At 34.2% G+C, this 21,295-nt stretch overlaps 1 protein-coding gene across 1 annotated transcript in view; it reads left to right on the forward strand.

The window, feature by feature from the left end:
* Positions 1–21,295, forward strand: part of ARHGAP15 (Rho GTPase activating protein 15) — a 630,092-nt gene that overhangs the window by 237,223 nt on the left and 371,574 nt on the right. The window lies entirely within an intron of this gene.

Genomic DNA, 21,295 nt, shown 5'->3' on the forward strand with positions numbered 1-21,295 from the left:
AATGTACTAGAGATATGTGTTTACATATGTAACTTCTTTCATTTCATCTTATTTCTAAGGATAATCTGAATTATCTGTGATTTTAAGTAATCGTAATGGAATCTCAAGGATGGCTTTTTTTTTTTTAATTTATTTATTTATTGATTTATGGCTGTGTTGGGTCTTCGTTTCTGTGCGAGGGCTTTCTCTAGTTGCGGCAAGTGGGGGCCACTCCTCATCGCGGTGCGCGGGCCTCTCACTATTGCGGCCTCTCTTGCTGCAGAGCATAGGCTCCAGACGCGCAGGCTCAGTAATTGTGGCTCACGGAGCTAGTTGCTCCACGGCATGTGGGATCTTCCCAGACCAGGGCTTGAACCCATGTCCCCTGCATTGGCAGGCAGATTCTCAACCACTGCGCCACCAGGGAAGCCCAAGGATGGCATTTTTTTTCTACGCTTCTACTACCTGTCATTTCAATTCTGATCTTCTGGGAAATGCAAGAAACTCCAGATTTTTTTGATATGGAGATTTACTAACATCTTCCAAATAAGGCAATGGGAAAAAGTAAATCAAATCAGAGGATATACTACTGTTCCATACAAATTGCTTCCTGACTGTGATCTTTACATGGATAGTGTTTTTAATTGTAACTTCTCCTAAAATTGGAACCCTTAAAACATCATTTCTTAAAACGTAGCTTCAGGTAGTAAAACTATCAAAACTTTGCTTGTAAGAGAAATTTGGGTACTGGAAGGAATGAACTAACTCTCAACATATTCTGAACAGCACATCCAAATATAAAATGTCAGAGGACTCTGAGGACCTGTTGAGTTATTTAGACTTTTCAGCATGTCCAGTATGCCTTTTATAAGGGGAAATCGAAGGAAGGGAGTGGGGAGCTTCAACCACCATGGCTTTGTACTTTGATTTGCTTGATACTGCCTGAAATTGTTCAGAAGAAACTTGAGGATTGCCTTTGTATTTGCTCATCCAGTCAACACTTTGGAAAGCTAACCCATGAAAATATTCATTCTGAACTCCTCAGAAATTTAGATCGATTTGAGTGAGAGGATAAAGGAACTGCTGAAAGCATCAACTATTGTCGAAACAAGATCAATTCATCAAAGTCTATTTAAGAGGTATGGAAGTCCACCACCCTCTCCAAGAAGTCTTCATTTCCTGTCTTCTCTTCAGTAGCAGTAATTCTGACCAGTTCCTTAGGATGAATGCATGTGTGTGGCATATATTAATTTCTCTTCATTCTTAAAGATGGAAATGATGCAATCATCTGGCTTGTAATTTTCCAAAATGTTTTAGTTTGTTAGGTTGAAATGAGGTGATGGTCACTTTGAAGATGAAAATATCTGCTGAGGCCAATTGGTGCATTCTACTTTTTAAAACATTTCTGCTTACCTAAAGAACTAGATTTTTATATAAATCTCTTGATGAATAATAAATATTATTTTATTGGTCTGATGACATAATTATCCTAATGTGCAAAGATCATTGCTTTTCTATGTCTTTCTTTCTATGTCCTATGTCTTATAAAAGAACTCCAGAGTTCAAGAGTAAGGCAATAAGTACATCAGGAATCAAGCAATGTGTATTCTAGTGTTGGCTTAACAAATGCATAGCAAGTGTCTGATTGCGTACAAATGTTTAGCAAATGCATTACCTTTCTAGGCCTCAATTTATCTGCTGTAATATATTTATGGCTTCTTATTCTTCTGCTTCTTGGAAAGATACCTGTATACATGATAAAATATTAAGATTTGTAGAACTATAATGTATGAGTCCAATTTTAACTGAAACTTAAAAAACCTAGTGGCAGTATTGTTTTATTAAAATATGGCCAAAATATGGCCTTTTGAGGAAATACATTAAAATAAATACTTATTAGAGAAAATCTCCTTGTGATGACAGCAATAATAATCTTGTCATTAGTTTTGTTAGCTTTTTGTTATGATTTTTGTAAATTTTTCTTTAGATCCCCAAAATAGAGAGGAGATATGCAAAAATATTTTTTACCGACATGAATAATACATATTTATTTATTGTCAGAATATTCCCCCTTTAGTGAACCCCACTTAAAATGAATCTGTTCATATTTATAATTAGCTTAATTTTCAACATATTTTTATAAAACATATCCTGATTCACTGATATGGCATTTTATGTCTCCTGTGTGTGTTCTCACTGGAACAACTAGGGACTTTTATCAGTTGCCTGAGTTTCAGCATCTGTAATATTTAGGACATCTCATGTAGAATTTCTTTAATGAATATAAAAAAAAAGTTTGCCTTTTAAAAGTAAAGCTGTATCTTCAGAGATGGGTCATAACTGGTTTTATATCAAAGACAAGTTAGAATCACTTAGGAGATAGTAATCAATATTTTATCATTTCTTTTTTTAATTTATGAAACTATATTTTTTGTTATTAGATGGACCTCAAGGAGCAAATAGGAAATATAAAACATTTAGTTACTTGTCCCTGCTCTTTTTATGTATCTTACTGGGCTTTCTTAAAATATTCATTATGTGATAGTACATGCGTAGAGGCTATTTGAAAGTATGTGGCTTATATTGTGCCCAGAAGGTCATCAGGGTCTCTGTGAGAGGAAATTTGGAGACATCAGGTTACTCATGCCATAGTTATTAAAGTTAACAGTTTAAGAATAGATTAAGTATGCAGAGACTGCTTTTGCTAGTAAAAGGTAAGAAGTATGTGTGTTGATGTGAATTCTTACTTGTTACTTAGCATTTATAAAAACTATTGGTCTATTCCTGCAGTTTGGTGTTGGTGCCTCAGTATACAGTGGCCATAAGCAATCAATTAATAAGAAAAATATTTTAAAGGAGCTTTATGATACGTTTCTGATAAGACATATCCTTCCACTGGGTGCTTTAATATCATCAGGGAATTGTCCAACAAATAACTGGTACCTCAGAGCTGCTTTTCACCTTGAAAGGAGGGGAAAGAAGAGAGGGGGGGGAAGGTAGAAGGAGAAAGCAAGACTACTGAATTTCTGGATACCAAATTCTTCCCTCATTAAGCAAAATGCTTAAATTGACAAAATATGTTTGCCATGATGAACAGAACTTGCTTCAGGTGGTCAGAATAAACAGTTACTTGGGTCCATTTCTTCTGCAAGAAAAGGTTTTGTAACCTGGGAAGATACGTGATGTGATGACTGTGATGGTGGCCCAGATTTGAGCACTTGCCGTTACTTTTGATTAAGAAACAGACTTGTGGTGGGAAGGTTAATATCAGAAGATTCCCCATTTTTTCAGTTCTGTCTGAATCAATAAGATTGAACTAATTGCTAATTGGCGTTTAGAAAATGAACTACTTTGGTACCTTGGAGCTTCGCTGTAATATGGCATGGAATTAGGACTATGGTATTTTTATCTTAGATAACAGAGAATGGTATTTATTCCTAGAAGTAACATAGAGTCTCATTATAATATTTTTATCTATAATATGGCCAAATATATGGACAATCAGAAGTTCATTATTTATAGCATACATTTATTCAAAAGATGTGGGTTTCCTAGAATTCATTACCTTAAACAGAACTGTTAGGTCCTGACATCACTCATCAAGAATTAAGACAAAGCTTCACCCTAAATAACCCTATTTGTCCTCACCTTCCAACCATCATTACAACAATTCTTTGTGTTTTTGATTCATGTTGTGTTGTAGAATTTCAAATTTTTTTTCTCCATTGCCTTTGACATAGAATATCCTAACATATTTGGTGATTTTAAGGTTCTTTTGGTATATTTTCCAAAGAAATTTATAGTTTGGGAAACATTTATACAGAAAGCTTTCTTTATGAACTACCACCAACTTCTCAAGAAGTTACTGCTAGAAAATTACATTTTTAGGATTCATTTAATATACCTTTAATAGACTTGCCTTTTCTTACCTTCTAGAGTCATTGAAATAAAATAATGATTTTTAAAATGTGGTTATCTTCAAAGTACTTAAGTATTTGGGGTTAATTTCAATCATCTATGATTAGCTTTTTTTTTTTTTTTCGGTACGCGGGCCTCTCACTGTTGTGGCCTCTCCCGTTGCGGAGCACAGGCTCCGGACACGCAGGCTCAGCAGCCATGGCTTACGGGCCCAGCCTCTCCGTGGCATGTGGGATCTTCCTGGACCGGGGCACGAATCCGTGTCCCCTGCGTCGGCAGGCAGACTCTCAACCACTGCACCACCAGGGAAGCCCGGATTATTTTTTTTTTTGAGTAGTGTTTTCTAAAATGTGGCTCGTGGTCTTCCTGATACTCTATAGAAAAATCCATAGCCAAATAAGTCTGAGAAAATTTGGGCACACCATTACCCTCATAGAGAATCATAATACATATTAACGTTAAAAAAGAATAAAAGAAGTCCTGCATAAAAATATTTATTTGCCTAACTCAGCATTTTAAAAATTTATATAATTATGGAATCCCTCTTTCTCTTTGTATATACTGCAGACTTGCTGTTCAACCCAATTCCCTTCAAAAAGCATTGTTTCAATAACCATTTCTCATGAAAGGGGTAGGTAGATCACTTACTTATAAATAATCTGAATCATCTTGAAAATTCTAATTTTTTCCACATTCTCTGAACCTGCTAATTGACTATCTAAAACATGTTACCCAGTTGGTTATAAACCTTTCTTAAGGAGTGGACAATCTCTGAAAGTTTCATTACCTCAATATTAACATCAAAACCATTATGTTCAAATTTTACTTTAATAAATACTATGAATTTTCAAGTTTAGTATTTCTCGTACTATTAAAATGACACATAACATTGAATCAGAGCAAAACTTTATGAAATAATTTAAAGAAACATTGTTTTTTAAAAAAGGAATAGCTATGCTCATGCATTTAAAAAAATTAGAAGGTGAATGAACAAGAAATGATTGACATTAAGGCAAGGCCAAGATGAAGTTGGACCCTTAAGAGAAACTTGTTGAGATCTAGAGAGTTTCACTGCTTTTTCAGCAAACTTGGAAAGTGCAACAGTGTATTGGTACACCATCAGATAAACATCCTACTGGTCTCCACACCCTGGATTTAGGCTAAATTTATGGTGTAAAGGTGGTTTTGCATTTATAAAAATCTTTCTATTTTTTGAGAATCTCAGAGTGTTTACTCATTCAGTTATATAAATGAATAACCTGAGTAGGAATTCTATGACATGGGAGAGATATACAGAAATACTGCCCATGAGTCTTCAATTTAAACCAATGATCAAAAGCTTCTTTCCATTTCCAAGCATCTAAAGTTATAAAATGGGTGCAACCTAATTTCGTTATTTCCTTTTATTTGTTGATTGATTACAAAACTAAGGAAATAAAACTTAGAAACTGTTTCAAAAAGCACTGAACTTATTCTGAAGTATCTTAGTAATTGATTCTTGTTGCTAAATAAATATTTCCTTGGAACGTCAGTCATTCTTTTTCTTTTTTTTAATTGTAAAATACGCTTTAAAAAATTGTTAGAGATCCTGTTTTGTTTAAATTAGGAAACTAAAAAACAAGGTAAATTTGGACAGAGCACAAATTTGAATCTGTAGCAGAAGAAACACATGTATTCTTAGCCCCAAGGTAAATGATGGAAATGGACAGATATCAAAAGAAAAATATTGAGTCTGTTTATGATTGACAAGTGAGGAATTTGTTTTGTTTTCCTAAAGATGAAGATTTTAGTTAGTGGCTCCTAGAAGTTGGGGCTGAGGTTGCATGTGAAAGTAAAGCAGAGAGACTTAGAAAACAAATTGATGACCCCCTTTTTCAGCAGGCAGCTATTTCGATCATACGGAAAGAATAATGCACTTCAGAACCAATGTATCTGGAAAGGAAGAGCATTCTACTGTGTCACTTAAATGTATTATAGAGATTAGAACAATATTAATCCCCCTAGTATACTTAAAATGATATTAAGTGCCCAAATAGCAAAAGTTCAAATACCTGGAGCTAATGTGAACTTTGAGCTCAATTCAAGAATGTCATAACCAAATCATCATTGAAGTCTGGAGCCCCAAAGACGTAATGATGGAGCAAGCATTTAAGGCTCTAAAATGATATTCTTCACAGTGTGATTTCATCTGCTTTGTTATTATTTTTCTTAAAATAAGAACCCTCCATTTGCATTGGCTTCTGTAAAATATAAACTACTTCCTGATGAATGAATTCCTAATGGGAATGAAAATTATCCCACATTCATAGATTAAAACAAGAAATTCCTGTCATCTCCAAGTGTCTTCACACTTACATTAAAAAAAATGGTGAGCTGTGAGGTTCAGTACAGGAGGCAGAGTTTGGAAACTGCAGCTCCTCCTTCCAAAGAACTGTGCTTACCTCAGAGTGAAAATGTAGGAATCTGTGACACAATGATAGTGGCAGCATTTGTGTAAGCAAGTGTCTCATTGAAAGCAAAGAAGCATGTTGCTTGAAAGGATCCCTTAGAACCTTGAAATAGAAGTATGGCTGCCTAAGAACACACTCATACACAGAGTAGTATTTCAGCTCTGCTGGCTTAGCTAGCGAACAAAATGTGGTTCAAATGGCTTAACAATCCTAGAAACGGAAGGCACCAGTTTAATGAGGTCTCTTCGGCTTGAAATTAAAGTAGGAGTTTTACAGAGAACAGTATTCAATAACAAAATATTAAATGATAAACACAGATTGCTTAAAATCAGACGGGCCATTTTAAGAAAAGCATTTTAGCTCATCATGATATGTAGCACCTTATTTAAATTAGGAGGTGTTAATTCGTAGCTTGAATAATATATTAATATAATATGTAAAGTGAATGGCATTGTTAATCACAGTCGCGCCTGGAACGACTTTGCTTCTGTGCACTGAATGTTAATTTTGCAAAACATTAATTTCAAAGATTTTGCAGCAGTGCTTTTGTAATTAAATATTAATGTCACATGTTATTGCAGTAGCATGTTTATGAAAGCCGGCAACACTTCAAGTCAACTCATTTGTTTTTATATTTATTCTTGTACATCTGCAATCCCTTCCATTTCACAATTTCAAAGTGAAGGCCATTTTGAATAGTCAATATGTGAACATTTTTCATTGTAAGCGTTTTTTAACATCCAACAGGGTAAATATTTAATGTTGTGTTTTTAGCTGGTATAATTTTTCAGAAAATTGGCTATAACTTTTAACAACTCAAAGGTACCTAAACTGTCTCCAGTTTTGGCATAAGTGATCTGAAAATAAAGTAGCAATAAATGTGATGAAGCTGTGTAAAAATATTTAGGAATTAGAAGGCTTTATATGAAAGTTTGAAATTAGAACTGCAATTCTGTGCATGGGATATCTCAGCGGTTACTTATTTTCATGTATTTTCATTATGACACTGTATTATCTCAAGAAAATTTAAAGGATGGAACTGACTTTCAGTTAAGTTTGCTCAAGTTGCATAATGAGACAAAGAATAGAAAAATATCAGTTTGCAATGATGTGTATCACCCTTAATATGTGTTTTGAAGTTATACATTTCCTTTAAAAGAGAACCATTTTGTTTTATGCTCACCAGTTTACTCCAAGTATACACAATATATATTTCATTATCTTGGTTTACCCATGACTATTTTGGCTAAATTGCTGCATCTAGTGATCTTGCCCATGATACTTCCAATCTGCTAATTACATTTAGCCTAAAAATTAAGTCACTTCCATTTTTGAATCTTGACAAGAAGTAACATTAAAGGGATTATAATTTAAAGCTATTATTTTAGCCATCTAGTAAAGTCATCTTTTAGAATCAAATCCCTTAGATAAATGTTTTTGAATTATGGAATGAGTTCCCCATACTACAAAGAAAAAAACAAAAAACAAAAACAAAAAAAAACAACCAGGAAAAATCAAGATACATTATGTTTGGTTATGGGCACATTTAACAGTTAAAAATTATATCTGCACCTGATGTTGCATGTTAACAGCTAATGCCATTTGACAGTGATGAAATTAAAGGATGAAGAAGAGATACAAACTACATTTTACAAGCATGATGGGTCTCCAACAATGCCATTTAAATATTATTTGTCACTATTTAAAATGAACCTTTCCCCTTTAAGCTATGCCATTACGCTCATTTGTCCTGTCACTGCTGACAGGCTATATGACTCACACACAAAAATGGTCATTAGGTACTGCATCTTCATCTTATTTAAAAAAAAAAAAAAAGAAAGAAAGAAAGAAAGAAAGCATTCTGATGCCTCTAAAAGCCTGTAATTATTTTCATCCAAAGAGATAGTGTTGCTCGGAAGGTAATTTAATAACCTTTTGCATGTACCTGGGGAATGCCTCTCCAGGGGACCAAGGTGCCGACATGCCATTCTGTCGTCAAAACATGACCTTTAATGGTTGCTTGGAGAGAAGTTAGCATGGAATGTTGTACACAGTGCAATGCTAATTCTGCTTTCTAATATATGCAAAATTTAGTTCTTGAGCAATGATCTTTGTAAGATGAATTAACACAGGTACTGCTCCAGGAAACAAAAGAAATTGCCATGTGAAAGCCTCCTTCCACCCATGATCTTTTATACTTCAGTTTGAAGTAGCTAACAACTTGCACAATCTGTATAAAAAATAGTGTGAAACACTCCAGAAGTCGTTTGCTTCTTTTCCCCCTTTAAGTTTGTTGATGAATTCTATTCTATATACTATGGAAATGTAAAACAGGATTAAAGGGATTTCTTTGATAAGTTTATTTCCCAAAATAAGGCACCGGCCCCCAACTCTGTGAAAAAGAAAAAGAAAGGCTTACCTTTAATATACCCTCTCTTTTATAACACCATCTCTGTGGCTCACTGAAATTACTAATGCAGTTACTGAGTTAATTAAAAAAAGAAATCCTTCATGGATTTTCCTGTTAAAATATGATATTTTGAACACTTGCATATACAATAAGATGCACAGGCTGTTTTCTGTGACAACCAGGTTCAGAAACTCCTTATTTTGGTAGTCTGATATTAGATCCCGCCTTAGTTAGAAATGCTTGGATTTCAACTCCTACCCCTGACACGCCATCCGTCAATTTATTAGCACGCTGGTGCAGTAAGCCACTGAACAGGCTATATCAATTCGTTTAGTTTTTTTCTTTAAAATGTCTGTAATCCTCAGCTCTGCTCTCTCAACCGATCAGCATTAAAGATTTATGTTGCACTTTTTTTCATTGCCACACCTGAATATGGATTACTTAAATGGGCTGTAAATAATTCATATCTGGGAATAAGTTTCCATTACTGACCAATGTTGTAATTTAATATACTGTATTATGGGTTATACAATTTTAGATTGTTTTCTGTGTGCATTCAGCAGTCAGGCAGACAACAGTTTAAGTTAAAAGGGTGAGATGTTTGTTCAGCTTATTTTCATGTTCACTCTGTGTGCTCAAATCAGCAACAAGGCTAAAGGAAGCAGAAGGCTACTTTCAATTGCATGTTTTTTCTGCTATTTATGAAAATCTTTTAAAAAGACAAAAAAACACTTGACCTGAAACAAAGTACAAAAATGTGTAATAGCATATTATTGATAAAACTCAAGAAAGAAATAAAATGTGTTAATGTAGGTGGCTAGAAATCTCTTAATTCTTGAGAATTGAAAAATAATCTTGATTATTGAGCACAAAGGTTAACTTCCCTGTTCAATGCTTGATTATTCTATGCATAAAATGCCCATGATAAAATTATAATTTATTTGACAGTTAAGTTTGAATGAGGCTACTGGATCAAATACTCAAAGTGTTAAAGTATAAGCTATCTTTAAAACATAAGCAAGTGTTTACTCTTAAAAGAGCTTTAAACAATTTAAGATTAAGTTGAGTATAGTAAAAATTAATAATAGATTAATACATGAAAATCTGTGAAGACACATAAGATAATGATTTAAAAAGGAATAATTTAAAAAGATGAATTAAAAAGTCGAATCAGAAAAGAAGGCCAGCATAAACTAGGGAAAAACATGCTGTGAATAAAGTCTGTTAGATCTTGAAATAGGAGAACTGCTAAATAATGCATAGTTTTATTTTTCTATAATTTGCATAAACCTTAAGAGAGTATTTATTTGTGTAAAACTTGATATATCGAGTAAGGAGAATGAAAAAATGGCATTCATTTTGTTTTCATTTTGGTATTTAGGAAAAATATTCTGTTACATATGGACTACTTAGACCTAATCATCTGACTGAATGTGATGTGTGTCTTGAGCCAGGTTGGAAAGGGGCTGGCTGGAGAACAGTGCCCTGGTCTTGCTGCAGGCGATGCAGGTTGGCCCGTACTCTGCTGGGGAGCAGATGGTGAGCCAATGCTTGTAGTCACACTTACCTTCCTTGCTAAATCCATAATCCCTCACTGGACACGGAGCCAAGGCAGGCTTTGGAGGCAGAAAGGAGGTTACAATCTGGACTTGGGTAGTGACTGCCAGAACTGAGAAAACAGCTCAGAAATTTCAAATGCTTAACAAGTTATCTGTCTTGTCCCTAAGCCAGTGCAGCATTTTTAAAAGTAATTAAGACATGATTGAAAATGTGTATGCCATCTAAATACAAAAATCTTTAAAAATCATCAAAACCAATAATGAAAAGCCACATTTAATATGACATTATGCAAAAATACATTTAAAATGAATTATATTTTTGAGATTGAGAGGAAATATACATAGTAAAAAAAAAAAACAGGAAAGAGGGAAGCATTTTTTTATAGGAAAAAGCATTTTTTTCTTTACAAACCTGGACCTTATAGAAGAAAAATATTTCATACATGCCTATAAATATGCGGCATGTATGAAATATTTACCTTCTATAAGGAAATGCATAGCTATGCAACATCTATATCTATACTAACATATGCTCTTCTCTATAAGTTATTCTTTCAGAATATTAAATGATTATAGTTAATTTTTTCTATATATAATGATACTTATTCATGTAAATATATGTTTTTATATGTGTGAATGGAGTTCATCATCAACACAGACATTAAAACTTAGAAAGACAAAATAAAAATATTGAGTGGGTAGCCAAATTCTAATCATTTATAATAAAAGGGATAGTAAGTGCCATCTGTTAAATGTAAAAAAAAAAAATGATAAAATGCATATATATCTAGTACATTGAAACCATAGCATAGTTCATATGAAACAAAATATATATAAGATATCAACATATTTTAAGATATCAACATATTTTATTAGGGTGGGATTGACTTAAACATGTACTACTTATATAATAATTATATAAGAATAAGCAAAATCTGATTATTTTTGGTGTAATAACACCAATATATATTTTTAACATCTTTATTGGAGTATAATTGCTTTACAATGGTGTGTTAGTTTCTGCTTTATAACAAAGTGAATCAGTTATACATATACATATGTTCCCATATCTCTTCCCTCTTGCGTCTCCCTCCCTCCCACCCTCCCTATCCCACCCCTCTAGGTGGTCACAAAGCACTGAGCTGATCTCCCTGTGCTATGCGGCTGCTTCCCACTAGCTATCTATTTTATGTTTGGTAGTGTATATATGTCCATGCCACTCTCTCAGTTTGTCACAGCTTACCCTTACCCCTCCCCAAATCCTCAAGTCCATTCTCTAGTAGGTCTGTGTCTTTATTCCCGTCTTACCCCTAGGTTCTTCATGACATTTTTTTTTCTTAGATTCCAGATATATGTGTTAGCATGCGGTGTTTGTTTTTCTCTTTCTGACCTACTTCACTCTGTATGACAGACTCTAGGTTCGTCCACCTCAGTACAAATATCTCAATTTCATTTCTTTTTATGGTTGAGTAATATTCCATTGTATATATGTGCCCCATATTCTTTATCCATTTATCTGATGATGGACACTTAGGTTGCCTCCATGTCCTGGCTATTGTAAATAGAGCTGCAATGAACATTTTGGTACAGGACTCTTTTTGAATTATGGTTTTCTCAGGGTATAGGCCCAGTAGTGGGATTGCTGGGTCATATGGTAGTTCTATTTGTAGTTTTTTAAGGAACCTCCATACTGTTTCCATAGTGGCTGTATCAATTTATATTCCCACCAGCAGTGCAAGAGGGTTCCCTTTTCTCCACACCCTCTCCAGTATTTATTGTTTGCAGATTTTCTGATGATGGCCATTCTGACGGGTGTGAGGTGATACCTCAATGTAATTTTGATTTGCATTTCTCTAATGATTAGTGATGTTGAGCACTCTTTCATGTGTTTGTTGTCAATCTGTATATCTTCTTTGGAGAAATGTCTATTTAGGTCTTCTGCCCATTTTTGGATTGGGTTGCTTGTTTTTTTGTTATTGAGCTGCATGAGCTGCTTGTAAATCTTAGAGATTAATCCTTCGTCAGTTGCTTCATTTGCAAATATTTTCTCCCATTCTGAGAGTTGTCTTTTGGTCTTGTTTATGGTTTCCTTTGCTGTGCAAAAGCTTTGAAGTTTCATTAGGTCCCATTTGTTTATTTTTGTTTTTATTTCCATTTCTCTAGGAGGTGGGTCAAAAAGGATCTTGCTGTGATTTATATCATAGAGTGTTCTGCCTATGTTTTCCTCTAAGAGTGTTATACTGTCTGGTCTTACATTTAGGTCTTTAATACATTTTGAGTTTATTTTTGTGTATGGTGTTAGGGAGTGTTCTAATTTCATTCTTCTACATGTACCTGTCCAGTTTTCCCAGCACCACTTATTGAAGAGGCTGTCCTTTCTCCATTGTATATTCTTGCCTCACCACCAATATTTTTTTTTAAATATGTAGTCTACTTAGTGGGTGTAACAAAATTCCTCAGTTTTCTCCACTGGATTTTCATTGGCTCTCATTTTCTTAGGCAGTCCTTCTCCTTGCAAATCATTCTTATGCATACTTGCATTGAAGTTCATTCATTTGAGCAAATTTCTTATAGCTTCATTAGTCCATTGTATTACCTACATTTCCCATTGGTAGCTGATAAAATGGTACAAATACTTTACTCATATATGAATAACTTGAGCTCTCCACTTTGGGACCATCATCAACTCCTTTCATTAATTTCTTTTGCTCCCCTTTTCATTGCCTCTCTTTTGGAAAGTGTTTAGCATTCTTATCTATACTTAGTAAATGTCTTAATTCTTCTCTTTGTGAATCTTTTTCAGAATTCATTTCTTGACAATGCCCTCCATCCCTCAATATGTCCTTTCCTAATAATGCTGTTTTCTTCAAGAAAATAGATATAAAACAGTAAACAAAGAAAAATGTAGAAGCACCTTTCTTTGTCTCACCTTAGAATTTAAGAAATTTGCCTTGATATGTAATATGTGCAGGTCAGTATTTACAAAAGGAGATGTAAGAGCAAAAATATTCAATAGTAATAGCTTTTATAAATATTATATGTAGTCTTTATCCCCATAAAAATATGCATGTTATTTTTAACTTTTATCTTAGTCTACATTGGAAAACTAAATTCCAAAATATAATGATATTTATGACAAACAAATTTTTCATGATTTTGATAGAAAAGTTTTACTATAAAATGGCATCATAGAATAGTTCACTTCACCCTCAAACCTAAAATGAAGACATATCTTATGATATTTACATTCACCTATTTTTTTTTGGAGGGAGGGATAATTTCATAGACTTTCAAACAGACCTGAAGAGTTGGATTTAATATGATTTCTGCTATCAGATAAGAACAGAAAGAAACAAAACATTAAAGTTCGCTTTCAACAATACAAGTTTTCTATAAAATCACATTTCTGTTAATATCAAAGATTAATCTAGAACATTGTAGACAACAACAGTTTAAAAACTAGCAAAACAACAAAAGATGTAAGATAATTTACTAAGAGGTAAAGGCAATGCAAAGAAGTAAAAGACATAGTCTCTCCCTTCAAGAGTTTTAAACAAAGATATTGGACTTGAAAACAGGAGACCTGGGTTTGCATTACAGCTCTGCCACTTGCACACTACAGAAATATAAGTACCTACATTTCTGGATCTCAGTTTCCTCATCCATACAATTATAGCATTTGCCTAATGATTTCTAGCATGTTGACTACCTATAAAACATTTTATGACTATGTGAAGCTGGAGAGACAAACCGAAGAGGTAAATAAGGAAGAGTTAAGTACCAGTGATAACACAGTAAAGATGATGTCTCTGGGAAGAAAATACATGATTAATGACCAAGTAAGTGGTTCAGGCTATGCTTTAAGCCAGTTAACAGGAAAAGTATTTATATGGGTTCCTAATGTTTTATATTTAAAATTTTTCATTGCATAATTTTTGATATATAATTTGAAACACATTTTGGCCAAATTAAATTGAGATGTTAACAATGGAAAATGTTTCAAATATAGACCTCCAAGCAAAATTTTGTAACATGCTCCATGTCTCAGGACAATGCCACAAGAAATTCCATTGCCATGTACCATGCGTGAGTCCCACATTTTTGGGAACTCTAAGGTCCCAGAATTGCAGAGAGATGAGCTATATCCGTAGACACCAAGGAGAAAATGAGTAGCAAAAGTGAGCTACAGAAGCAAAAAATGTACTGCAGATTGAATTAGAAATCCAATTTATCAAAATCCAGAGGCGGCTTCTAAACTCTAGCTGAATCTTCAGCATTTTGATATGTCACCTGTTAAACTGCAGAGAGACATATGCCAATTCTTATGTGGTATACAGAGCCTCCAAATAACTATTATATTATCCATCATCATTATCACAACACTATTATGAGAGACCTGTTTATTTCCTTAAAAGGGAATAGTACTCTTATGGAAAATGACCGATTATAGAATTGGAAATGGCTACGTTGTAAGAATTTGCACCTCTTGGATGAAGCATAAAGCACACATCTTGATTTTAATGGTCATGGAAGATTCTGTGTTGACATCTGTCTGGAATTATTTACCAGTTCTTGCTGACCAAATTCTAAATTAAGGGGCTCCACTTACTGGCTCAAACTTACCCGCTATCTTAATTATGAATAGTGTCCACCTTTACTATTTATGATCTATTATAAGATATGTGAACTTTGATGGACTTAGGTAAGATTTTTTTTTTTAATTCTACTTCCTCTTCTTTTGTTCAGGTACTCATCTTTTCTTGATAGAATTTCTACCACAAGTCCCTAAACAATATTCACAGCAGCCTTCTTTACTCACTTTAAGCCATACTCCTGGGGCTGGCTGCCAGAGAAATCATTCTAAAATTCAAATTGGTTTCCTAGTTGTCCACTTTTTATAATTCCTCCATGACTCCCCATAACCTTTAGAAAAAAAACATTCAAAATCTTTACTATAACTTTCAAAGCTCTCCACAATCTGGCCCCTGCTTATGTTGTTAGCCTCAGGTCTCATGCTGCATCTAAGCTCTGTGGATCCTGGAAACATACCTACAGGTATCAGACTCTGCACTCCCTCCTTTTGTTGGCTTTTCAGAAACTATTCTGTTTACCAGGAATGCTCTATATGTAGCCACATCTCCTAATTTTTCTTCCATCAAACTCATACCTTCCCTGTAGATGACCTGTCCTCCAAAAGACCATTCCTAATTGCTCTTCTCAAAATCTTGGTGGACATGTCCTTCTTTTGTGCTCTCATAATACCCCGAACTATCACAATTATACACTGAGGGAAGTTGTCTGTTTGTTTCTCTGCTTACCCAATTAAGTTCAGTAATTAGGTTATATTCCTCTTTGTACTTCCAAGGCCTAGGCAATTGTGTGGCAAAAAGCAGTATTTGTCACAGTTGACCTCTCTGTCTTGAAATATCTTCTCTTCGTTTATTTGGCATCATACTCTCAAGGGACAACCTTTTGTCTTAGTTTTCTGCTCTCCTCCTCACCATTTCTTACTTGTGCAGTGACTCAGGATGCAGTCTTTGATCCCTTTAATATCTGCAATTGTCTAGTTGGTTTTATTCAGGATCATGGTTTGAAATTATTCTCTCCATGCCACATGCACTCAAATCTCTACATCTAGCCTTGACCACAGCTCTCCAGACTTGTACATCCAGCTGCCTCCTTGATGTCTCCATTTGGATGTTTAATGTGTATCCTAAACCATCCAAACAAAACAAGAATACTTGTTTTCTTCATCAAAATCTGTTCTCTCTTGGAATGTCCCATCGTTATAAGCAAACCACTCCAACCACTTAGTTGTTCATGGTAAAAATCTAGGATTCATTCTTGTTTCCTATTTAAACCCAACCCAGTGAAATCATCATTATGACCTCTTGGCCCTACATCAAAGCAACCTGGATACATCTGCCTTTTTGTATCTCCATTAAACCACCCTGGTCAAAGTCACCGTCATCATTCTCTGAATACTGTAATAATCTTTTAGTTGGTTATGTCAACCATGTCAATGAAATTATGTCAATGAAATCACACCATTTATCTGTTCAAAGCTTTACAATAATGTTCATTCTATTTAGAATAAAATGTTGATATCTCATTTTGGCTTAATGCACCTGCACGGTTCAACCCCTTCCAAATGCACTGGTCCTATCTCATCACATACCCCTCTTTCTACTTTTGCTTCAGCCATACTGTTCTTCTTTTACTTTCTTGGACATGTTAACTCAGTTTTGCCCTATAGGTTATGCCCCTGTTGTTTCCTCTATCTAGAAGATTCTTGCTCTTTATCTTCATATAGTTTTCTTCTCTGTCATTCAAATTTCACCTGCTTGCCAAGGCTTTTTCTTTTTTTTTTTTTTTTTTTTAATTTTTTTTTTTTTTTTTTTTTTTTTTTTGCGGTACGCGGGCCCCTCACTGCTGTGGCCTCTCCCATTGCGGAGCACAGGCTCCGGACGCGCAGGCTCAGCGGCCATGGCTCACGGGCCCAGCCGCTCCGCGGCATGTGGGATCCTCCCGGACCGGGGCACGAACCCGCGTCCCCTGCATCGGCAGGCGGACTCTCAACCACTGCGCCACCAGGGAAGCCCCAAGGCTTTTTCTAACTGCCATTTCTAAAAGTAGCCACTTAGTCATTTGCTATCACATTGCACTATTTTAGCACTCTGCAAAGCACCTGTCGTTATTGTATGTTTCTGTTTGTTAATCAATATTTTGTATATCTTCTTTAAACTCATCAAAATTCTAACTTCATCAGAGCATAGAACTTGCCTATCTTCTTCATTGCAATGTCTCCAGCACCTAGAACTGGATATCAAACAGTAGAAACTTAATGAATACATGTTAGACAAATGAATAGCGATCCCAAAGAAAATCCAGTTTGAATGAGTGAAACTTAGAACATCATGAATTTGAGGGTTGCTACTAATATATGAGGAATAGAAGTTACCATGTTTTGTTTCAAATTTTAAAGAGACTGGTGGTATCAATGAGCAAGCATTAAAAAAATAGATTGCTAGCGTAGTTAAGGACCTTACAGAGTATTTGTTGTCCTCCTAAGAAGTGCTGACAAACCCAAATCTTCTGTTCCAACTACTTTTTTCCAGAGGAAAAAATGCCAGAGAATTAGAAGTCAGAGAGGAAACAATAGCATAAATGACAAAAAATTCAGCTGTCCATTACATACGCTAACGAACTTCTGAATAATGTTCTCTCTAATCTCAGAAATCGTAATGAGCAGTTCCTAGTGAACATGAGCCTATGATAAGATTACTTGGTTTATTTTAGACACAGATCCACCTTAAACTTCATGTTTTCCTTCCCTGAACTTTCACTTGGAAATTACTTTATTCTTCCACAGAAGGGGTTTAGGTCAAAACCTTGCCATTTCACCATTTATTTATTCAGGAAATATTTATTAAGAACTTTTAATGAAACTTGAAGTATAATAAAAGATGTAAAACATGAGTATAATGTTTATCATATGGGCAGAGCAATTGTATAGAGGGTGTTATAAGTACCAAATAAATGCTAAGAAACTTGAGAAGAGGGAGGAATTACGCCCTAATGATGGATCAGTAAGTATCATGTATTGTAATATCAAGAAAGCTGGGATTTGAAGTATGCCCAGAAATTTACCGTGTGCATAGAGCAGCAGCAGAAGAAGGAGGGGGAGGAGGAGGAGGGGGGAAAGGGGGAAAGAAAGTAAGGAAGGAAGAGAGGGAGAAAGGAAGGGAAGAGAGGGAGAAAGGAAGGGAAGAGAAGGAGAAAGGAAGGAATAGAGGGAGAAGGCATTTTGAGAAGAAAGAGCAATTTGAGCAAGGTATAAAAAAGGATTATCATGGGGTATGTGCAGTATGTTAAATTAGTAGTTTCATTCCAATGAGGCACTGAGGGGCAAGGAGGGGAGTAGGAAGTAAGGATAGGAAGGTATTCTTTGGGCCTTCTGTCACTCTTATTCTTTCTGTATATACCAGCAAGAAATTGATAGAGCCTGGATTATGAAGATAAACTTTCCTAGAATGTATCTTGGCTCCTCATTTAAGACTTCAAGGATCTTGGGTGAGTTTTGCAAACACCTCTAGTTCTAAGTTGCCTTATATATAAAGTGGGAATAACCATGCTCACCTTTCAAAGAATTTATCCGTGGAGTCACAAGCACAACTATTTTTTGGCTTAAATAGACAGATGTTCTAAGGATCAATGACAGAATCTGTAAAACATCAGGAACACACTAGGCACTTAATAGCTGTTAGCTCCCTTACCACAACCTTGTGTGGATTTCCTGATTCCTTCTGGAAAATTCCTTATTCCACATTTCCATGGGTTTTTCTTTTACCCATCTTTCAATATTCTGAAATATTTTTTGAATGACCGATTGAATGAAAGGCTGATTGTCACAAATCTGTCTTTCTTTTAAATTCCCTAGGCATTTTATCTGAGCCTCTTTTATGGTGGGTTTCACTCTCTACCTTGATTACAGCAGCACAAATTTTGCCCTTATTTTGTGTTAAGTTCCAATTCTTATTGTGTATCCTCACAGCATCTAATGCAGTATTTTTCAAGCAATAGATCCTGTATATATACATGTTGAATCAGTTTTTCTGAATAGTTCTTTTCTTATGTAAAACTACTGAAAAATCATTTAGATTGTGGAAAATCTATACAATTATGTCTAGAACTTTACCTAATAAAGTATATATTTTGCTAAGTCAACTAGATAGTACAGTAAAAAGATATGAATGTTCTTAATTTCTAGTTAACAAATTTATATCATTCAAACTACCTGAAATCTATTGCCTTTTTATAACTATTAGAGAATATACATGAAAAATTTCATACATATATAAAAATTGGATCTCAGAAATTTCATATACATATGAAATTTAGATCTCAGTTCAGTTTCTATTACACCCACATAATAGAAATCAAGATCACAAATCCATTATAACAATAATTTTCATATCTAATAAATGTTTCAAAAGAAAAATAATCTCTACCTTAAGGTCCAAGTTATAGTGTTGATAATAAAACATCAAAAATTATGCATTTCAGGATCATGTTGTTTTTTTCCTTGTGAATCTTCTTTAGCAAATATGATTAATGGTTATTAGAATAATGCTATAAAAGTGAAATCTTTATATTTTAGTTTATCATTTGAAGTTTTTTCAAATAGACTTATAGAAATTCAAACTTAAAACAAATTTTAAATCTTTATTAAAAAACACCAACTGAAAAAATCCTTGTCAGATAATTATTTATTCTTTCTGAAAATTAAAATAAAATACATAAAGCATGACCAAGATATTTCTCTGTCTTCAGCAACTTCTTTTAACTCTGTCTGCAATCCTAGTGTTTACTGGATTTCTCTTAAAGATATTTTTTAAAGTGTTATTTATGTTCTTCACATAATAGGCAAGTTCATGGTACTCGTAATCAACTCCAAACATGCTTATTGTAACCAAGATGCAGTATTAATATTGTTTAGTTATACCTTTTGTTTTCAAATAGAATGAAACGTTGAAGAAAAAAAAAAACCACTTCAATTGATTAGACATTCCATAGCAATCTTAATTTCCTTTAACATTTCTTTTCTATCTCATAGGAAATGTATGTCTGTGTTTGCCACGTTAGCCCCTCCACTGTTCGTGGACACTGAGGCAGAAAAAAAAATTAATTTTGTTTTATCAGCTCCTCTACCTTTGCTGTCAATAAGTTATCTCTTCTATCTCTTCCAGGGTCTGACCTCTTGCCCTTCCTACAGTTGAAAAATATCATTGTATTTATCTTTATCATCGTCACAATTTTACTTTTATTTGCCACCTTTCCTTTCTTATCATGTTGTACTCCCTTCACTGCATATTCCTCTTCTTTATTCCTGATTATTTTTGCATTTTCTTGTTCATACTAATTGGCTCTATTTTTATTTCCAGTATATTTATTGCTAAATGGCATTCATTGCCTTTGGGCATATATTAATTTATCTTTCCGGACTTTCCATTTGCTCCCTATGTCTTTTCTTTATATATTTCTTCTTGCAACCTCCATTTCACTTTACTTTTCTCGTATGTGTTGGTGTATTATTTTTATTGTTGCTTTTTTAATATGCCTTCATATCTCTAATTCATGCTTCATATTATTAGGAAGGTTTATAAAATAAAACACTATGTTTTTCACAAACAGCAATAATTTGGATCATCTTAAAATAGTTTTGGGTTCACTGTACTGCAATTTGTCAGCCACCTTTTTTACAGCCATATTATAGGATTTAACTAAATAAATAATTAGAAGCTAATTTTGCAAATTAAAAGGAATATATATATATATATATATATATATATATATATATATATATATATACTGACCTGAGGTCAGAGAAGGGGAGTTTATTGAAAGGTGAACAAAACAATGTAAAACTTATGATTTATTTAAAGAGAGATATGTTTAGACCTTTTGAGGTATTTAACTGATAAAGTTACATATGTATATATATAATATATAATTAATCTTCATACTTCTCTATGCTTTTATGCACATAATAAGGTAATACGGTAACATTTAAATCCAGATACACCTTCTCTAGGAAGACCCTTGAAAAGCAGAATATCTAATGAGGCAAGTAAAAATGTACCAAATAAATTACAGCGCCATGTGATAAATATTGTAAGATTAAATAGAATTATACTTGGCCTGTGATGGAAGCAAAGCGATACAAAGAGTGTCTTAGAAGACTCCCTGGAGTAAATGATGTCTCAGCTGAGTATCAAAGAATCACACATGCCTTGCCACCTGGAGATGAGGGGAAGGGAGTCTTTAGAGAACATATTCCACGCTGTAACTGAAAGATGAGCTTCAGTAGAAAGAATGGCAGGAAATGAAGTGAAAACTAAGCATATGTTTACTAAAAGTTTTTGGAATTTTCCTGTAGTTCAGTGGGAGGCATTGGACATTTTAAGCAGAGAAGAGGC

The sequence above is a fragment of the Phocoena phocoena genome, chromosome 7 (assembly GCF_963924675.1).
Source record: "Phocoena phocoena chromosome 7, mPhoPho1.1, whole genome shotgun sequence".
Lineage (NCBI taxonomy): Eukaryota > Metazoa > Chordata > Mammalia > Artiodactyla > Phocoenidae > Phocoena > Phocoena phocoena.